A 20,795-nucleotide genomic window follows, 5' to 3' on the forward strand; every position below is an offset into this window, starting at 1 on the left:
CTGTGTTGAACAGCTTGAACTAGCTGTGTTAGTTGCCTAACAGTAAAGAAAAAGATTTAATACACATCCAGGCTTTTAAAATATCTTTGGCTTCTATGGGGAATGTCTTCTACTATAGCGAGGGTTGCCTCTTCATAATCCTACAAATAAAATACAGGGCACCCAGTTAAATACGAATTTCAGGTAAACACAAATAATTTTTAGTAGAAGTGTGTCCCACAGAGTAAGTACATGCCATCAAATATTGCATAGGACATACTTATACTGAATATAGTATTTGTGATTCAAATTCAAATTTAGCTGGGCATCTTGTTTTATTTTGTCTTTACTAAATGTGGCAACCCTAATTGTAGAACACTACAATTCTCTGTTATAAACAGATTATTACTCTGTCAGGAGATGAGGGGGTAAACGAAAAAACAAAAAACCAAACCAAACAAAAAACCTTCCTCTGAAAATCTTTTCTCATGGAACTATTCTTCAAAATCTTAAAAATATACACATATCAGTAAGTTTCCCCTTCTCTCCAAGGGAAAACTAAAGAAGTGCTTGTTTACTCACATCACCCAGGGAAAGAAAAGCACCTGCTCTGCTAAAGGCAAGCCTGGATGGTATCACTTGTGAATCTGTGTGGATAATGCCAGAACTGGGCATATTCTATATAGTGGAACTATTTCTATGTGTAAAGGCAATATGAGTTTCTAGGATACGTTTTGATTCCCTGTGTAAAGTGCTTTTGGAGGGTTTGTGATGAGATTTTGTGCATGCATCCTTTTACTCACCTCCCCCTGCCCCTTATTCCCTAGGAGACTGGCTGATAAACAGACAAAGGATGGACTGACCCAGGGAATGAAATTATTTAATGAAATTACTAAGACTTTCTGGTCAGGGACAGCCTGGAGATCAGGGTTTCTCACCACCCATCCCAATGGAAGACAGCAGACCTTCAGAGCACACCCCCACTCTTCATGCCGAGAGACTATAGAGAGAGACCTGGTGACCTTGGCAGGGGCGGCCCTGGTAGCTGTGCCCATGGACCAGATGAGCACCCTTGGGCCCTAAGAGTGAGAGAGAGCACACGTGTCACATGTACCCTGGCTTGTAGCAGGCCACTGAGTAGAGAGCATGGCCCGACAACTGTCCAGTCTGATCAGGCAGACCTCTTCCCATTGGGAAGAGAGTCAGGGGTAAGTAGAGGTGGATGCTGCTTCTCTAGCACTTCCTTTTCACAGAGACAGTGTTTGCAGATGTTCCCTTCTCTGTAGGTCAGCTCAGGGATATGACAAGAGGAACATAATTACTTCTTCCTAAAATGCTGCTTCAGGGTATTTGCAGGACAAGGTTGTTAGTACTATTGATAGATGTGACCAACCTTTAAGCCTGTTAACATGACAGATTCACTGTGAGAAGGAAAAGGTTTCCACTGGGCAGCAGAACTGTTTGAAGACCCTGTAAAGCATACTCTAATAGTTGTGTTTACCTTGAAGTCCCTTGGAAATCTAAAAATATGAAGTGCTATGTTGAAACGCTGCCTATAAGTACAGACAGAGATGACATCATGCGTCCAAATGCAGAGCCCCGAACCCATGCCTCAGTTTACCCACAGCCATACAATGGGAGGCTCAATTCTGCTCATTTCTGCTCAATGAGCTTGCCCATCACAATATAGGAAACACTCTTCAAGAAGAAATTCAAATAATGACTAAATATTTAGACCCATCTCCAGGGCAATATAGTTTTCTTTTTATTTATTTTTTATTTTTTTAAAGATTTTATTTATTCATCTGAGACACAGAGATCCAGAGAGAGAGAGAGGGAGGAGAGAGCCTAAGCAGGTAGAGAGACAGAGGGAGAAGGAGAAGCAGGCTCCTCGCTGAGCCAGGAGCCTGATGTGGGGCTTGATCCCACGACCCTGGGATCATAACCTGAGCCAAAGGCAGACATGTAACCATCTGAGCCACCCAGGTGCCCCAATATAGTTTTATTTTTAATATACAAACAAAAGGGCGCCTGGGTGGCTCAGTCATTAAGCATCTGCCTTCGGCTCAGGTCGTGATCCCAGGGTCCTGGGATCGAGCCCCACATCGGGCTCCCTGCTCAGCGGGAGGCCTGCTTCTCCCTCTCCCACTCCCCCTGCTTGTGTTCCCGCTCTCACTGTGTCTCTCTCTGTCAAATAAATAAATAAAATCTTTAAAAAAAATTTTTTTTAAAAGTCTGCTTCTAAAAAAAAAAACTATACAAACAAAATTCCTCTCAATCATCTCAGGAGAAAGGGAAATAAAAGAAGTGTCTTAATGAGGACCCACCCCCATCTTTCAAAATTTCCCTGGAATTTTAAGACCAGAGACTATCAGAAAGATAGTCTCTTTTCTATTCAGTATTAATTTAAATTAACTTTTGTGATTATTTTGTTTTCCAAAATGCATTAATTTCACATTTTAAAGAAGACACTGAGCCCTAGTGGTTATGAATAGAATAAGCGTATTTTTCTAAGACTCAAAATTTAAGAACTGAATCTGAGGTAAATTTACTCTTCTAGATTATTGTTTAATAATTTCCAGTAGGTAACTTGCCCTGTATTATTCTGATGCCTTAAAGAAATATAAATATAATAGATGAGACCATGCAATTGGGTTATTTTATTTGTTTTAAAAGCCATAAGATGTGTATCAAGTTATATATAAGAAGATTCTCAAGTTTAGCTTCACAACATTTTTTACATGCTTCTCCTTCTATTCATTTCTAGCAATATTTAATTAAGTCTCCTTAAAATTGTATACATTTGAAAAATATCTATAATGTATAACCAACTAATTAAAAGAATTAAATGTAAAAAGCAATCTTATACATTTTAATTTTTTGTTATTTTTTCCTAATTAAAAATATGTATGTTCACTGTAAAAATCTTAAAGTGTGTAAAGTAAAAAACAGTAATTTCCCTTCCTTTCACTCCAATTCTCCACTCCAGAGGAGAACAGGGTTAATAGTTTGATATATATCATTTAAATTTTGTTTTCCTATGCACATAGAAATGTATATGTAAATATATTTTAATTTACTTTTTATTATGAAAAATTTAAAACTTGAAGAAATAGAGTATTATATTGAACGAATATTTACCTATCACTCAAGTGTTTTTAACTTATAGTCAGTCTTGTTTCATCCATACTCCCACCCACTTCCTTCATTTCCTTGCTGGATTATTTGTAAGCAAATCCAAGATATAGTATTTCATTAGTAAATACTTTAGTATTTATTTCTATAAGATAAGGACTTTTAAAAATTATTACCACACTTAAGATTTTTATTTATTTATTTATTTGTCAGAGAGAGAGAGAGCACAAGCAGGGGAAGCAGCAGGCAGAGGGAGAGGGAGAAGCAGGCTCCTCGCTGAGCAGGGAGCCCGATGTGGGACTTGATCCCAGGACCCTGGGACCATGACCTGAACCAAAGGCAGATGCCCAACAAACTAAGCCACTCAGGCATCCCATCACTTAAAATTTTTTAAATAAATAACTCTTAAATAACATCAAATAACCTAATGTTCAAATTTTCCCAATTATACATATATAATTCTTTTTTTACAAGAGTAGAACTATACTAGACATGGTGCTATATAACTTATCGAAAAATTTAAAGGAAGATATTATCAAACAATGTTGTTGGGATGCAAAGGGACTCTTGAGCTTATATTTTATGCTACTCTTATTTATAAGATCCTACTCATCTAAGGCCAGGCTGAAGGCTCACTTCCTCCATAAATGGCTAGTCATGTCAAACATCTTTTCGGGTGCTTATTTTCTATCCATATATCCATGGACAGTGAAATGTTTCTTCATGTCTTTTGCCCATTTTATAATTGGGTTTTTTTAAAAATAGTTTTGAGAATTCCTTCTACATTATATTGTAAATCCTTTGTCACCTATGTGGTTTGCAAATATTTTCTCCCATGTTCTCTCTCGTCTCTTCATCTTCTTAACACGCTCTTTCGCATGGCAAAAGTTTTTTATTTTGATAAAGTTCAATTTATTGTTTTTTTTTTCCTTTATGGGTCATGCTTTTGGTGTCATGTCTAAAAAAAAATCACTAAGCTGTAGGTCCCAAAAGTTTCTCCTATGATATTTTCTAAAAGATTTATAGTTTGTATTTTAAATTTAAGTCTATGATTAATTTTGAGTTGATTTTTGCATAAGGTATGAGATGGGCTGAGGCTCATTCTCTTCCATGCAATTCCATTTGTCCCGATACCATTGATTAAAAAGACTGTCCTCTGTTGAATTGCTTTTTCACCTTTGTCAAAAATTTGTTGGGTGTCCTTGTGTGGGTTATTTCTGTGTTCTCTATTGTTTCACTGATACATGAATCTATTGATTAATATAAATTTTATGTAATGTTTCAAAATATTTCCTACCATACAAGGTAGTCACCTGTCCACTATGGTTCGTTACTGTGCTCAGCCAGGACCTCTTAGTCATTATGTTCCTGAAATAAGTTTTTTATGGTCTGTCAAGGAGATACAGAGAATCTTGAATATTATTCTCTTCTAATGGTATTGTGTGAATTTCCTTGTGAAAACATCTAGCTTCTTTATTCTTAAAGAATAAGAAATATTGATTTCTTATTGATGCAGATGACAGACCATAAAATATTTCATCAATATTTCATAATAAGAAAACATCTAGCTTCTTTATTCTTCTTAAAAAATTTTTGAAATTATCAAGAACAAGAAAATTTCAAGTTTATGTCATTTATTATTTGAAGTTTATGTAATCCAAATGTTCCACATTTCATTTCCCTTTAATGTCCAACTTTCAGCAATCTGAATCCCCTTCCTTATGGAAATTCTATTTCTTTCTTTCAGGTGTCTCTGAGAACACTCTCTCATGCTTACATGTTCCACCCATGTATTGGTTGGCTGTCACTTTAGCTGGCCATCTGGCCCTGACCTCTGCTTAGCTCCTGTTCAGGCCTTTCTCACTGCCTTGGGATAGGTTTTCTTCTAGGCACTGCTGAAGTTCTCTCTATGCTACTTTGTTTCAGGCATCCCTAAATTCCCCATCATAGTAGCTTGGGCCAGGCTACCTGTTTAACAAGATTTAACTGAAGCCTTGAGTACAATTAGGACTGCAGCCTAGACCACTTGAAATTGCATATGAAAATGCTTTCAGTGACCTGCCACGAGGACATGAATTTTTAGATCTTTGCTCATAACTGCCATTGTCAACATGCAGTAAATAGAAGTAGTAGCCACAGAGAGGAGAATAGAATGAGATAACTAAAGAACCAATTACAAAGTGGGAGTATTGAAAATTATTAAGGAATTCTTCCAGATTATAAAGCAAAAGGGTAGAGTATGAGAGAAAAATAGAGAGACATGGAACATAATTCCAGAAACTCCAACAGCATTATGATAGATGGTGCGGAACAGCAGGAGTTGCAGAAGAGGAGAACACAAAGAATCAAGGAAAGGAAATAATCAAAAGAATAATGGAAGGAAATTCCTCAGACGTAAATCTTCGGATTTATAGTGCCCAGCAGAAGCGAAATAAATGAAAAAAAAGACCTACAGAGATGCATCATAGTAAAATTCTGCATATCAAAGATAAAGAGAAAAATCAAAAACATTTTCAGTGAATAGTGAAAACAAAACAAAACAAAATAACTGAGGCTATCTACAAAGGAATAAGAACCAGGATTTCATGCTAAGGAAAACCATACCTCTTCCAGAGAACTAATTTTCCCCTTTCAGTAAAAGAGTGATGGCTATTAAAGAGGGCACATTCTTCATGGAGCACTGGGTGTTATGCACAAACAATGAATCATGGAGCACTGCATCAAAAACTAATGATGTAATGTATGGTGATTAACATAACATAATAATAAAAAAAATTATGAAAGCAATCACATTTCCCTTTTTGCTCCAAATAACAGGAAGCTATGATGATTAAGCACTGTAGCATGCTAATGAACATGCTAGAATATCTGAACTTTTGTTCTTTTATGCTCGGTTGTCAATTACTTTATTTTATTAACTTTCTATGTAACTTAAAATTTTTTAATTGTAGCAAAATACATATAAATAAAATTTACTACCGTAACCATTTTTAAGTATACAGTAATGTCAAGTACATTCACATTTTTCTGCAGCCAATCTAAAGAAATCTTTTCATCTTAAAAAACCACAACTGTATACCCATAAAAAACAATTCCCTATTTCCTCTTCCCTCAGTCCCTGGTTACCCCATTCTATTTTCAGTCTCTATGATTTTGATTATTCTGGGTACATATAAATGGATTCATACGTATTTGTACTTTTCTGACTGGCTTATTTTTCTTATAATATCTTCAAGTTTCATGCATGTTGTACAAGGTGTAAGAATTTCCTCCCTTTTTAAGGCTGAATACTATTCCATTGTATGCATATACCATATTTTGTTTATCCATTTATCTACTGATGGAAACAGGTTGCTTCAGCCTTCGGCTATTGTGAATAATGCTGCTGTGAACATGAGGGTACAAATATCTCTCCAAGACCCTGCTTTTAATTCGTTTGGGTATATGCGGAGAAGGTGGATCATATGGAAATCTCTTTTTAAATTTTTGAGGCATTGCCATGTTGTTTTCCAGAGTGCTAAGCCATTTTAGATTCCCACCAACAGTGTACAAGGGTTCCAAATATCTCTACATCCTTGCCAACACTATTTATTTTTTTGTTTGTCAGTAACCATCTAACGGGTGTGAGGTGGTATCTTGTTGTGGTTTTGATTGACATTTCTCTAACAATAAGTGATGTTGAGCATGTTTTCATATTCTTGGCCATTTGGAAATCTTTGGAGAAATGTCTTTTGCCTGCTTGGTAAGTTTATTCCTAAGTATTTTATTCTTTTTAGTGCCATCATAAATGGAATTGTTTTCTTAATTTCTTTTTAAATTGTTCATTGGTGCATAGAAATGCAACTGGTTTTTGCATGTTGATCTTGTATACTGTGACTTTGCTCAATTAGTTTATTAGTTCTATCAGGTTTTGTGTGTGAGAGTGTGTGCAATTTTTAGGGTTTCTGCATATAAAATTATGTTGTCTGTGAACAGAGATAATTTCACTTCTTCCTTTCCAATTTGGATGTCTTTCATTTCTTTTTCTTGAATGATTGCTCTGGCTGAGATTTTCAGTACCATGTTGAATGGAAGGATGAAAACAAGTCCCTTGTCTAGTTCGTGATCTCAGAGGGAAAGCTCTCAGTCTTTCACCACTGTTGTTAGCTGTGGGCCCTTTACATATGGCCTTTATTATGTTGAAGCCGTCCCCTTCTATTCCTAGTTTGTTGAGTGTTTATATCATGAAAATGTGTTAAATTTTGTCAAATGCTTTTTCTGCATTAATTGAGATGATCATGGTTTTGGGGCCTTGGCTTTTTGTTTGTTTGTTTTTTGCCCCTTCATTCTGTTAATATGTTGTATTACATTGTTTGATATTTGAATGCTGAACCATCCTTGAATTCCAGGAATATATCCCACTTAATCATGATGTATAATCCTTTAAGGGTTGTTGAATTCTGTCTGCCGGTATTTTCTTGAGCAGCAAGATTCATCAGGGATATTGGTCGGCAGTTTTCTTGTCTTGCATTGTATTTGTTGGAATTTGGTAGTGGTGTAATGCTGGCACCATAAAATGAGTTTGGAAGTATTCCCTCCCCTTCGATTTTTTGGAAGAGTTTGAGGAGAATTGTTGTTAATTCTTCCTTAAATATTTGGTGGACTTCACAAGTGAAGTTTTCTGGTCCTTCGCTTTTCTTTATTGGAAGGTTTTTGATTATTGATTCAATCTCCTAAAGTTTTATGTCTGTTCAGATTTTCTATTTCTTTATGATTTAGTCTTGGTACATTTCATGTTTCTAGGAATTTGTCCATTTCATGTGGGATTTTCTTGGTGTACAATTGTTCATAGTACTCTATTATAATACTTTTTATTTCTGTAAAATCTTTTGTAATATCCCTCCTTCATTTACAATTTTAATTATTTGAGCCTTCTCTTTTTTTCATAGTCAATCTAGCTAAAGGCTTGTCAAATTTGTTTACATTTTCAATGAACCAACTGTTGGTTTCACTGATCTTTTTCTATAGGTTTTCTATTCTCTATTTTGTTTATCTCTCCTTGAATCTTTATTATTTTCTTCCTTCTGCTCTCTTTGTGTTTGGTTTGTTCTTCTTTTTCAGTTCCTTAAGGTGTAAAGTTAAGTTGTTGATTTGAGATCTTTCTTCTTTCTTTTTAAATTAGCATTTACAGCTACAAATTTCCCACTTAGCACTGCTTTTGCTGAATCCCTAAGTTTGATATATTTTCATTTTCATTTGTCTCAGTTTTCTAAATTCTTTTATGACTGCTACTATGACCCAATGGTTGTTTGAAAGTGTGTTGTTTGGGGGCACTAGAGTGGCTCAGTCAGTTAAGTGTCCAGCTCTTGATTTCAGCTCAGGTCATGATCTCAGGGTCATGAGATCAAGCCCTGTGTTGGGCTCTGTGCTGAGGATGAAGCCTCCTTAAGATTCTTTCTCTCCCTAACCCTCTCCCATCCCTACTCATGCTCTCTCTCCCTCTCTGTCTCTAAAAAAAAGTGTGTTGTTTAATTTCAAAATATTCTTGCATTTTCCAGTTTTCTATCCGTTATTAATATATATTTTCATTGCATTTTAATTGGAAATATCATTTATATAATCAACTTTTAAAATGTATTAAGACATTTTTGTGGCCTAATATATAGTCTAATCTGGAGACTGTTCCATATGCACTTGAGAAAAATATGTATCTTGCTGTTGGGTGAAGTGTTCTGTATATGCCTGTTAGGTCCAATTGGTCTATAATGTTGTTCAAGTTCTCTATTTCCTTACTGATCTTCTGTGCGGTTGTTCTATTATTCATAATGTGTTATTGGTCTCCTATTATTATAGAGCTTTCTATTTCACCCTTCAATTTTGTCAATGTGTGTTTCATATATTTAGGAGCTCTAATGTTTGGTGCATATATTTGTATAACTTATTCCTTCTTGGTAAAAAGACACTTTCATCATTATATAATGTCCATCTTTGTGTCTTAGAACAGGTTTTGACTTAATGTCTTTGTCTGATATTAGTACATCCACTCCTGCCCAATTTTTGTTACCATTTATGTGGAATATCTTTTTATATCCTTTTACTTTCAACCTATGCATGTCCTAAATTTAAAGTGAGTCTCTTGTAAACAGCATATAGTTGAATCCTATTTTTTTAATCCTTTTCCTAATCTATGTCTTTTGATTTGGGGAGTTAAATCCATTTACATTTAGATTATTACTGATCTGGAAAGACTATTGGCACTTTGTTATTTGTTTTCTGTATATGTCTTATCACTTTATGTCCCTCATTTCCCCCATAACTGCTTTCCTTTTTTTTCTAAGTGATATTATTTTATTATCATGATTATTTTTCTTTTTTTAATTGAAATATACTTGACATGCAATATTACATTCATTTCAGGTGTACAACATAGTGATTTGACAAGTCTGTACATTATGCTATACTGGTATATACACAAGTCTATATACATTATGCTATAGTTACCATCTGTCACAGTGCTATTCGAATACCATTAGCTAGTTCTCTATGCTGTGCCTTTTATCCCTGTGACTTATTCCTTCCATAACTGGAAGCCTGTACCTCCCACTCCCCTTCATCCATTTGCCCATCTCTTACACACCTCCTCTCTGACAACGTCTTTGTATATATGGGTCTGTTTTTGCTTTTTGTTTGTTTGTTCACTTGTTTTTATTTTTTAGATTCCACATATAAGAGAAATAATGTAGTATTTGTCTTTCTCTGTCTGACTTACGTTCCCTTTTATTTTGTTGGTTTTTTGTAGTGACACATTTTGATTCTGTTCTCTTTGTGTGTGTGTGTGTGTGTGTGTGTGTGTGTGTGTGTGTTTGTGTTCTATAGATATTTTTTCTGGTTGCCAAGGGATTACATAAAACATCCTAAAATTATAATAATTTATTTTAAACTCTTACTAACTCAAGTTCAATTAAATGCAAAAACTCTACTACTTTATATCTCTGCACTTGACTTTGTTTTTGACTGATGTCACCAATTACATCTTTATATATTGTGTGCCCATTAACATAGATTTATAATATATTTTATGCTTTTGTCTTTAAATCCTATAATAGAATAAAAGTGGAGCTGTGAATCAAAAATACAATATACATGATTTATATTTATCCATGTATTTTTAACATTTTTAAAAAGATTTTATTTATTTGAAAGAGGGAGGGGGAGAGAGAGAGAGAGAGAAAGAGTGGAGGAAGGGGCAGAGGGAGAGGAGAGAAAGAATCTCAGTCAGACTCCATGCTAAGCATGGAGCCTGATATGGGGCTCAGTCTCAGGAAGCTGAAATCATGACCTGAGCCAAATCAAGAGTCAGATGCTCAACCAGCTGAGCCCCCCCAGGCACCCCATGTCCATGTATTTATTTTTATCAAAAAACTTTATATTTTTGTATGGCTCTGAATAACTGTCTAGTGTCCATTCATTTCAACCTGAAGGACTCCCTTTAGTATTTCTTGTAGGGCAGGTCTGGTGGTACTGAACTACTTCAGTTTTTGTTTATCTGGCAATGTCTTAATTTCTCCCTCATTTTCAAAGGACAGTATTCTCAGTCAATAGTTTTTTTCTCTTAGCAGTAAATATATCATCTTACTGCCTTCTGGCCCGCAAGGTTTCTGCTGAGATATCCACTGATAATGTTATTGAGGATCCTTTGTACATGATGAATTGTTTTTCTTTTGATACTTTCAAAACTGACTTTCAACAGTTTGATTATAATGAGCCTTGGTGTGGTCTCTGGATTTTCCTATTTGGAGTTTGTTGAACTTTTTGTATTTTTGTGTCTATGTTATTCCTCAAATTTGGGGACTTCCTAATCATTATTTCTTTAGATAAGCTTTTTCTCTTGTTCTGACTACTGTCTTAGTGTAGGTCCACCTGACAGTGTCCTTAAGCCCCTAGACTCTCTTTACTTTTCTCATTCTTTTTTCTTCTCAGACTTGATCATTTCAAATGACTTGTCTTCACAGTTGCTTATTCTTTCTTCTGTCTTTCCAAGTCTTCTGTTGAAACTTTCTATTGAATTTTTCAATTCTGTTATGTGTTTCAGCTGTAGAATTTCTGTTTGGCTCTTTTCAATAATTTCTATCTCTTTGTTGATATTCTCATTTTGTTCCTTTATCATTTTCCTGATGTTGTTCGTCTGTCATGTTTTCCTTTAGCTCACTGGGCATTTTTAAGACATTTATTTTAAAATTTTTGTGGAGTAAGTCTGAGGCCTATGATAATTTTCCATTTCTGGAGTATTACTTTTCTTTTGAGTTGGCCATGTTTCCCTGTTTCTTTGTATGCCTTGTGATCTTTTGTTGAAAATTGAAAATTGGGCATTTGAAAAGAACAGCCCCTAGGTTTTTGTGGATTGGGTCTGTGCAGGGGTAAATCTTCATTAATTAGTTTAGTGTGAAGCCTCAAGATCCGCTCAAGCCTTTTCTGAGGATGTGTCATTCCTAGTCCTGTGTGTGTGTGTGTGTGTGTGTGTGTGCTTTCTCCCCAATCTCCCTGTATATATGTTTGCTTTTAGATGTCTTAATTTCCTATGAGTCTCACCCCTGCTCTTCTTCTCAAGGACTTAGATTTCTGTTGTATTACTCTGCCCATAATCTCTTGACCCAGGGGGCCACAGTTCTATAGCCTTCCTGCAGCTCTCATGTGTCATGGTGCCCACCATTGCTTCTGGAGGCTTCCAAACTGATATCCCAAACTATGCCACCATCCCATCTGTGTCCTAGAAAGGTGAGACAGAAATTAGTCCCCCAGACATCCCCCAGACAAGCCAGAATGTCACAAGCAAGTTCCACTTGTTTCTTTCTGTTCCAAGGGAGGAACCAGCAAATGGGCATTTGCCAACCTCAGCGCACTGGGGAGGAAATGGAGCAAGCATTGGCAGAAACACCCTGAAATTTCATACACTTTTGGGTGTGACTTTCTTTGTTTAGTCATTCACTTGTTTGCTACAACTTTTTAACTGAGTTCTAGAATTCTCACAAAGCTACTTTTGTCTGTAAGTTGTTGTATTTTTGGTGTTTCTGTGGGAGAGTAGGTGTAGACTTTACTAGTCTGCCATCTGGCTGAAGTCACTCTTCTGTATAAGTCTTCTGAAGTAAGTAACCTTATATCTTTTTGGAAATATGTCATAAAAAATTTGAGTAAAATGAATCCACATTATTTAAGAGAGAAAAAATTATAGAATATTAATATATTTGTGCTTCAGAGAAATGAGTAGAAGAAACTAAGATTTTGAGACATTAGTGCTCAGAGTAAGTGCAAAGAAGTTAATGGAGCCGTGAATGGCCGTAGTTTAAATAGCTATAGACCTGGGGGACCAAAAGTTTAAAAAAGGACCTCCAAACAACCTTTAGTTGAACAGAAAGTAATAAGATAATATTTAGTGACTGAGTTCTAACATATGGAGATTAAAATACTTAATTGGTGCTTAAGAGTTTTTATTTTGCAAAATAGGTTTTTTGTCAGTTAAGAGTATGTTCATTTGCAAGACAAAGATTACTGTCTATCCATGGTTTAATATATTTAGTTACTTTTTCTCATATAAGAAATCCAGAGGTAGAAAGATTCAGGCGGTGGTTCAGCAGTTCAGTAATGCCAGAATGTGTGTGGACATTCTTCTGGCCTTACCCTCATGGTTGTAAATTGGTTCCTTTTGCCCCATATTCAAAGCAGAAAGAAGAGGAAAGTTGGTTCCAATTATCAGACTCTTTTTTCAGGAAAGCACTGGGAGACTTCAAGTTACAACTCACTGGCCACAGTATGGTCACATGGCCTTCTTTGTTACAGAGGAGACCAAGAAATTGAGTCTTTACATTTCTCAGCCTGTGTGTAGAAGGTGGCAAGAGAGAAGCAGGGTGGGAATGGCTGTTGAGTAAGCAGATCCAGCAGTGTTTCCCCAGGGGTATTCAATGAGGAAAATTCTACTTGGTTCTCAGGTAAGTAAGCAAGAAATTTTATGCCTTTGTTTCATCACAGACTTCCATAGTCTCCAGAGTAGTATTCTGATAGAGTGGTGCATGCACAAAGTGTATTTCTCAGTGTCTATTTTAAGATAAGATTTTGTATTTTGGAAGAAAAGCATACATTGCTTTTTTCCCCCTGTTAACCATTTTAATAATATTTGTCCTTTTTATTAACTCATTCAGACAACATTTATTAGGCATCATCTATGTGATAGTAATTATAGTAGATATTGATAATTCAGAGATGAGTAAGATCCTTAGCCTTAAGCAGTTCATAGTCCAGAAGGTAAACACTTTGTGGTAAACAATTATATATATACAATTATAATTTTGTTATTTAAAAAAAGCATTGATGTGCATATATGGTGATATGTACATCCAGCTCTGATGATGTACATATTCTTAGTCTGCAGACAATCTTTTGTGTTTACAGGTTTTGCTAGGAGATCCAGGGAAATCAGTTTAGAGACGACTTGCTGTTCATTAAGCAAATGCCACTATAATGATACTACATTTCTTTAACCTTTACATTGTCCCTGAAGTCACTGAAGCCTATGTCTTTTCTATGAGGCTAGTTTACCCAACCTGATGATAATACAGTGGTTTGAATTTAGGTACCAGTGTTATGCTTGAAAATTAAGAACGTCATTGACATTTGACTTTATGTCTAAAAAGAACTGGTGAGTGACTATGTATGGTTCACTTGATGTACCTGGGTCCTGAATAAGAATAAGAATATGAATCAGAACTGTACCTGGCAGCCTGAGGCATTCCATTTTCGGGCCACTGAGATCTGCTGTTCCCAAGGAGACAAGATGGAATGATTCCCCTTCACTTCTGCTTCAGGAGCTCACAACTGCTTGGAATCAGGAGAAACTAATTCCTCTTCTTGGCTAGGGATCTTCTCCCCTTTTCCTCACTGGATTACATGAGACCAGGACATGGCATGAAAGCTTGCTTTTCTTTACCTCTACTTTGTGATTCCATGTCTCTGGGCAAAAGTCCCTCATTTAGAAATCCACAAACTCCAATCTATAGGCCAAATACCGTAGCTGTAAAGTCTGTGACCTAAGAATGGATTTTACATTTTTAATTGGTTGAAAAACTCAAAAGGAGGACTTTTTTGTGACATGTGAAAATTACATGAAATTCAAAATTTAGTGTCCACAGATATATGCTTTTATTGAAACACAGTGATGTTCATTTGTTTACACACTCTCTGTGGCTCCTTTTGAGTTACAATGCCCGAGTTAGATAGTTGCCACAGAGACTGGATCATCTACAAAGCCTAAAGTATTTACGTCTGGCCCTTTACAGAAAAATTTTGCCAACCTCAGATTTAGAAGAAAAATGTCCACCTCTGGATATAGAAAAGAAATCCATAATCACATTAATATACTGCACTAACCAGATTGGGATTGTCAATCACCTGCCAATATACCGAGGTGTAGGGGCATTGGACCATGGCACAGCAGTGGTGCTCAGGCATTTTTAGCAGCAGAACTGTTTTTTCAAGTAATTTTTATTAGTTTATTTGTTGAATGTGAATAGATATATACATAATATATATAATATATATTATATACATATAAATATATATTACATATATATACAAAAATAATATCCATACACATATTCTGGATTGGTCTCTGGATTCATCTCTAAAGTCCCTCCAGTGGTCTCTAAAGTTCTGTGGCTCTAGGTTTGCCTGAAGCCTCAGCATCTATGCTCTTAGTTAGAAGGACTCTGTCATTGCCAGGAGGAGCTCTACATGACCAGGGGTTTCACTGTTCCCACCTTTAGTGAATGGTGCTGATAATCTCTACAAACCAAAAATCTGCATGTCAACTGTGACAACCTTTCCTCTCCTTTATCGCCACATTCAATTTACCACTGAGCTCCCTCAGTGCTAGCTCCTAAATACCTTGCCTAAGTATCCTTGTTTCGCTTTCTACCACCACCTCCCTACCCAACGTTACTAGCACTTGGACTCTGGGAAGAGCCATCCAGTGATGTCATTATTCACTCTTGCTCCCCTGAAATTACTCTCCATAAAGCAGAGTAGGCTTTTAAAAACATAGATCCGGTGAGAGATACCCTAGTTTTGAACCCTTCAGTGTCTGCCCATGGACTGCCTCCTCAGTCCCATCTCTTACCTCTGTCTACCTAGAACCCAACCATACTGGTCTCCTTTCAGTTCCTTCACTGAGTAGTGGTCTGTTCAACCTCAGAGCCTCCACACCTGCTATTCCTTACCCTCTTACTCCCTCTGCCCAACTATTCCTTTTTATTCTTTAGTGCTTGGTTTTCGTTTACAAAATGAAATGCTGAGTATTTATCATATTCCAGATACTATGTTAATTGCTCAGAATACAAATAATGAAAAGAAATAATCCTGTCCGACAGACCTTATAATCTAAGAAGGGATACTGGCATTAAACAAATAATCCTCAAATAATTACTATTGTGATCAATGATAAGCTGAAATGCAGGAAGATTTCAGGGAGTAAAACGGGGGTATTGATTTCATCTTGGAAACACAGGGAAAATATTGTGGGAAGAATATTTAAGCTGACCCCCATAGGATGAACAATTATTCTTTAAGTAAGAGAGATAAGAAAATTCTAAGCTAAGGAAAAAAGCATGTACAAAGGTCCTGAGGCTAAAAGAATTGAAAGGGATCTGGTTCCAGAACATGAAGAGGAAGAGAGACATTGACTTAGAACAAGCTGAAAATAAAAGGATGGCCCAGATCATGTAGAGTCTTGCAGGCCCTGTTAAGCATTTTGGCCTTGAGGAATTTAGGTTTAAGTAGGTTTTCCTCCAGGAAGCCTTCCTTCATTCCCCAGCCTGGGTGAGGCAACCAGCCTCCACTCTGTGCTCTGACATCACACACATATTGTTCCATAGTCTCTCTTCTCTGCTGACCTTCTTTATTGCCTTGTCTGTTTTCCCTGCTAGCCCAAGAGCTCCATGAGGGTAAGAACTTTGTCTTCTTCATCGCTGTTCCTCTGTGCCTAGCACAGTGCTTGGAATACAGGAAGAGTTCAATATATGTATGTTAAATAAATGAATGCCCCTCCTTTTCTGCCACTAGCTAATCACGGGCTCTTCTAGTGCTTCCCAGAAGTGTGGAGGTCACCAGATATTCTTGCAATGGCCCTATTTATGGGTCATTTTCCTTGATCATTGGGATAGCCTCTCCCCTGCTCCCGTGACTTCCATTCCCTTGCTTCTCCACACCATCCTTCTCACTGCTGCCTCAAATACTGTCCTAAAGTAAAATTTGGATCATGTCTTTAAAAAAATGTTTTTTGACCCTCCCATGTCCTCCATCACTTCTCAGCGCCCACGGAATAAACTTTAAGCTCTTTTGTTGCTGTCCTAGATCGTCCGTGACTTGGTCCTGACCTATCTTCCTAGTCTTATCTATCTTTCAGTTCATGTATTCTGACCTCCACTCATAGCCGGCTTCCCCAGCATGTCAGGTGCTCAGATATGCCCCACTCTGATTGTGGCACCTCTCTTTCTTCCCTGCCTGTCAACGTTTGGCTCATCCTTTGCTATCCAGAAGAATCCCAGCATTCTGTTCTTTTTACTCTGTTTTCCATAGCCCAGCGGTTCCCAAAGTATGGTCCCTGACCAGCAGCAAACTTGTTCGATAGGAAAATTATCGGGTCTTACCACAGACTTACTGAAAACCTGGAATGCTGGGGCGGTGGGGGAAGGGGGGATGATCTGTGGTTGAACAAACCTTCTAGGTGATTGTCATGCACATTAATGTTTGCCCAACACAGTGCTGTACTTCTAGTTTAGGATTTTAGAGGGCATTAAGTTCTGGCTAATTATTTACTTGTCAGTATCCCTTATTAGAATGTAAGTAGCCTGAAGACAAGAACGAGATCATACCTATTTTATCACCACCACAGTGGAGGAAATAAAATGGCAATGAAATACAGGGTAGTTATGGAGAGTTGATGCGGCTCCTTTTATTCCTCACGCAATTTACGGTTTCCTCTGCAAATAAATTTATTTGGAAAGGAAGATAAATTATACTGTTATGTTGTACATGATATAACATTACACTAGACTATATTTCATTACACACACATACATATATGTGTGTCTATATCTATCTATATCATTATAGTAATTAATTCACCTGCAACATTCTCAATGAATCCTGGACTTGAGTATTAGGAACCTGATTAGAAGAAAGTTTTCTAAGGGGAGACTGATTTGTCTTGCCTAGTTAGGGTTTAGGATTTTTAGCCCTGCTTCTCAGACTTTAACATAAATATGAATCACCTCGGATCTTTTTAAACTGAAGTTTCCTGATTCAATTGGTCTGTGGAGAGGCCCACGAGTCTGCCTTTCTCACAGGTTCCCAGGTGATGCTGCTGGTCTGAGTGGGCCCCAGAGGAAATTTTACAAATGACCTACCTTCGTGCAAACTAGCTACGGAGCTTTTTCTCGCACAAAGAGATTTGGCATGAGTACAACTTCTTTGAGGTATTTTTATTCATGTACGGGTCAAAGCCCCTAGCCAATGGTTCTCAACCCTGGCTACACTTTCGAATCACCTGGAGGTGCTTTTAAAAAATACCAGTGCCCAGGATCTACTCTCTGAGAGTCGAATTTAATGAACCACAGCCCTACGCAATGAAGTAAAACAGGTACAGAAATTGCTGTTATGTTCTACACAGCAGATCTATGACAAGTCTGCCCTTGAGAAGTTTGTCATCTAAATGGTAAGATGGTACAATGCATATTAACAAGGACTTAACATTAAAATTATCAAAAGGAAAAACAAAAGGCAAACTTTGTTCATGATATAAAATATGACAGACCACCTACTTTGTAGGATGGAAACCAAACAGTAGGCCTGCTAATATGTGTATTTCTCTGGAAATACTCCTAAGGAAATTGTTATTTGGAAGAATAGGAATCTTGCCTACTTGCTTGGATGATGAGGTTAGACCATCATTATTTGTATATATGGCACATGTGAAGATGTGAAAGCTGAAGTATATTGGATTATGTTCCAATTCTTTATCTCATACCTTGTTATAGAATTATGAGACATCTGTGCTCTTGTTGTGTTGACTTTGCTCCCACAAGAGCAGGAACAGCATATTTTCTTGTCTCACTGATGTTGGGCTGGACCAATGGAATGTCACAATACAAAGACTTTAAATATTCTTGAGTGATTTTGCTTGGCTTCTTGTACAGCTGCCGTTCCACAATAAGACCACACCAAGGGGTTCACCTGGATGGCTCAGTTGGGTAAAAGTCTGCCTTGGGCTCAGGTCAATGTCTCAGAGTCCTGGGATCGAGTCCCAGGTTGGGCTCCCTGCTCAGTGGGGAAGTTTGCTTCTCCCTCTGCCTCTGCCCCTCCAGCGAGGAGTCTGCTTCTCCCTCTTCTCTCTCTGTTGCTCCCTCCCTCAAATGAATAAATAAAATCTTAAAAAAAAAAAATCACACCTAGGATAGCAGAGGTTCTGACTCACCTCCAAAAGACTGGGGTGCAGCTCAGACATTTTTAAATATTAAACACAGGTAATTCACTGACTTCTCCGTTTAAGGGACTAGAAAGTTAAACAGATAATGTAGATGCATTTTGTCCAATACATTTAAGTTCTCTTAATCAATGACACATCTGAAATATACCTTATTGGATGATTTCTGTGATGGAATCATCACTGTCTGATTGTAAAATAAGCACACAGTGGCTAGTGTTTTATAAAGTCAGAGTATTCAGTTTGGATACTTCTTTATTTTGAGGATGTGGTATTATCTCTTTTTTGTTTAAATTGTTTCTTTTTTCAAATGACATGATAGTTGGTTAGCTATGTTTTTTTTTTCTTACTTAGTTGGAAATTGAAAGTTAGAAATCTTATCTATGTTCCTAATTTTGGTGGAGTGCAGGAGTTAAGTACAGAAGTTTCATGGCATATGAATCCAAAAGCTAGGAAACCACCTTTATAATCCATTAACTTCACCCAAGGTAGATAAATCAAATTTAGAAGAAGATGAATATTAGCTGAGGATTCAATGAACCTGTGGTCAAAGGTCCTTCCCAGTGGCTGACAGGACAAGTAAAACATGGCCTACAAGAAACCCATACTAATTAGGTGTTATACCAGAGCACCGTTATTTTGCCTTCAGTGTTTGTTTTGCTTGTTTTGTGAACTTATCTTAAATTGGTGAGGCTTCTCTGCAGAAATCAAGGATGGATAAAATAGACTTTAGCTAAGCAAATGCAGTGTTTACAACAAACCACACCTAATCATATAAAAATGTCAAAATCACTCTTCCTAATAGTGTTATGAGGTGTTCTAAAATGATAAGCTGTTAATATCTCTTTCTGGGATTTCTAGCTGACTGTCAAAATAATGGTAATATCACCTGATATAGTTTCAATATTAAAAAAAGATTGGCAATATCTTTATAAATATGCAGTACTGCACAATTGAGATAAATTGTACTAGTTGGCTATGAATAGACTCCCCTGATTATTGTTTGGAGGGGCATTAACTCCTTCAAATCCATGAGGCAGCCGTGTCGGGGCAGAAACACAGGAACAGGCAAGACCTGGCCACCTGTGGGACCTTGGACAAATCGTTCAATCTCTCTGGACCTCAGTTTGTTTATCTACAAAAGGAAGGATTTAGATTAGGTGTCTTTTAAGGACTCTGCCAGATATGAAATTCTATATTATTTATATTCATATAATTACATTTCCAAATGAAGAGAAAAAAATGAGGTTAGTCCGGCCAAGTTACTCCTCAATACTTTTTTAGTAAGGCAGTGTTTTTGCAAATGAGAAACAGAGCCACAGAAGGGTTAATTAACTTACCCAAAATCACACAAAAACTTTATACTTGGTCTTTTGAATCCAATTTAAAATACATGTAGATCTATTTTTCCAGAAGAGCAGCTTCAAAAAAATTCCTATTATCTACATTTTACTTTAGCAGATATTAAAATTATTTTTACCCTTTTAAGGTGGATTGTTAAATCCAGGGACATTTTCTGATTTACAATTAAAAATAAACTATCTCTAAATACTAAGTGCCCTGACTTTAAGGAATCTTCACATTTTCCCTTTAAAAGATAAACAAAAACCAGGGCACCTGGGTGGCTCAGTCGGTTAAGTGGCTGCCTTCAGCTCAGGTCATGATCTTGGGATCCTGGGATCAAGTCCCAGGACAGCTCCCTGCTCGGTGGGGAGCCTGTTTAATCCCTCTCCCTCTGCCCCTCCCCCTGCTTGTGCAGGCGCTCTCTTTCTCTCTCTGTCAAATAAATAAATAAATAAATAAATAAATAAATAAATAAATAAATAAATAAATAAAAACTTTTTGAAAAAATAAAAGATAAACAAAAACCAATTCAATAAGCTAAAAAACTACTTTTTTCTTCCAATTATTATATGTGCTTGTCTGTATGTGTCTGCCTGTGTGTGTATATATATGTCACAGGGAGGAAGAGGCTATGTAATTTTGTTTTCTCGCATCACTTCTTACTCCCATTCATTATAAGAATTATCTGATTATCTATAAAATTTTGCCCAAATGAAACCCAGCTATCCTCAGTTTTCATAAGGATATTGAAGCACAGAGGCATTAATTGACTTTCTCAAGGTCACACAGAACTTTGCAGTCAAGGCTGGGATTAGAATCTAAATTTCTT

The 20,795-nt window shown here is 36.8% G+C and overlaps 1 long non-coding RNA gene across 3 annotated transcripts in view; it reads left to right on the plus strand.

The window, feature by feature from the left end:
- Positions 1-12,095: 12,095 nt before the first annotated feature.
- Positions 12,096-20,795, plus strand: part of LOC112832504 (uncharacterized) — a 91,452-nt gene continuing 82,752 nt past the window's right edge. For all 3 annotated transcript variants that reach the window (XR_003210403.2, XR_003210402.2, XR_003210404.2), the window contains exon 1: positions 12,096-12,235. This is a non-coding gene — a long non-coding RNA (uncharacterized lncRNA). The remainder of the gene's footprint in view (positions 12,236-20,795) is intronic.

This window comes from Callorhinus ursinus, unplaced genomic scaffold (assembly GCF_003265705.2).
Source record: "Callorhinus ursinus isolate GAN/ISIS: 27379988/994484 unplaced genomic scaffold, GSC_fseal_2.0 scaffold44, whole genome shotgun sequence".
Classification (NCBI taxonomy): Eukaryota; Metazoa; Chordata; class Mammalia; order Carnivora; family Otariidae; genus Callorhinus; species Callorhinus ursinus.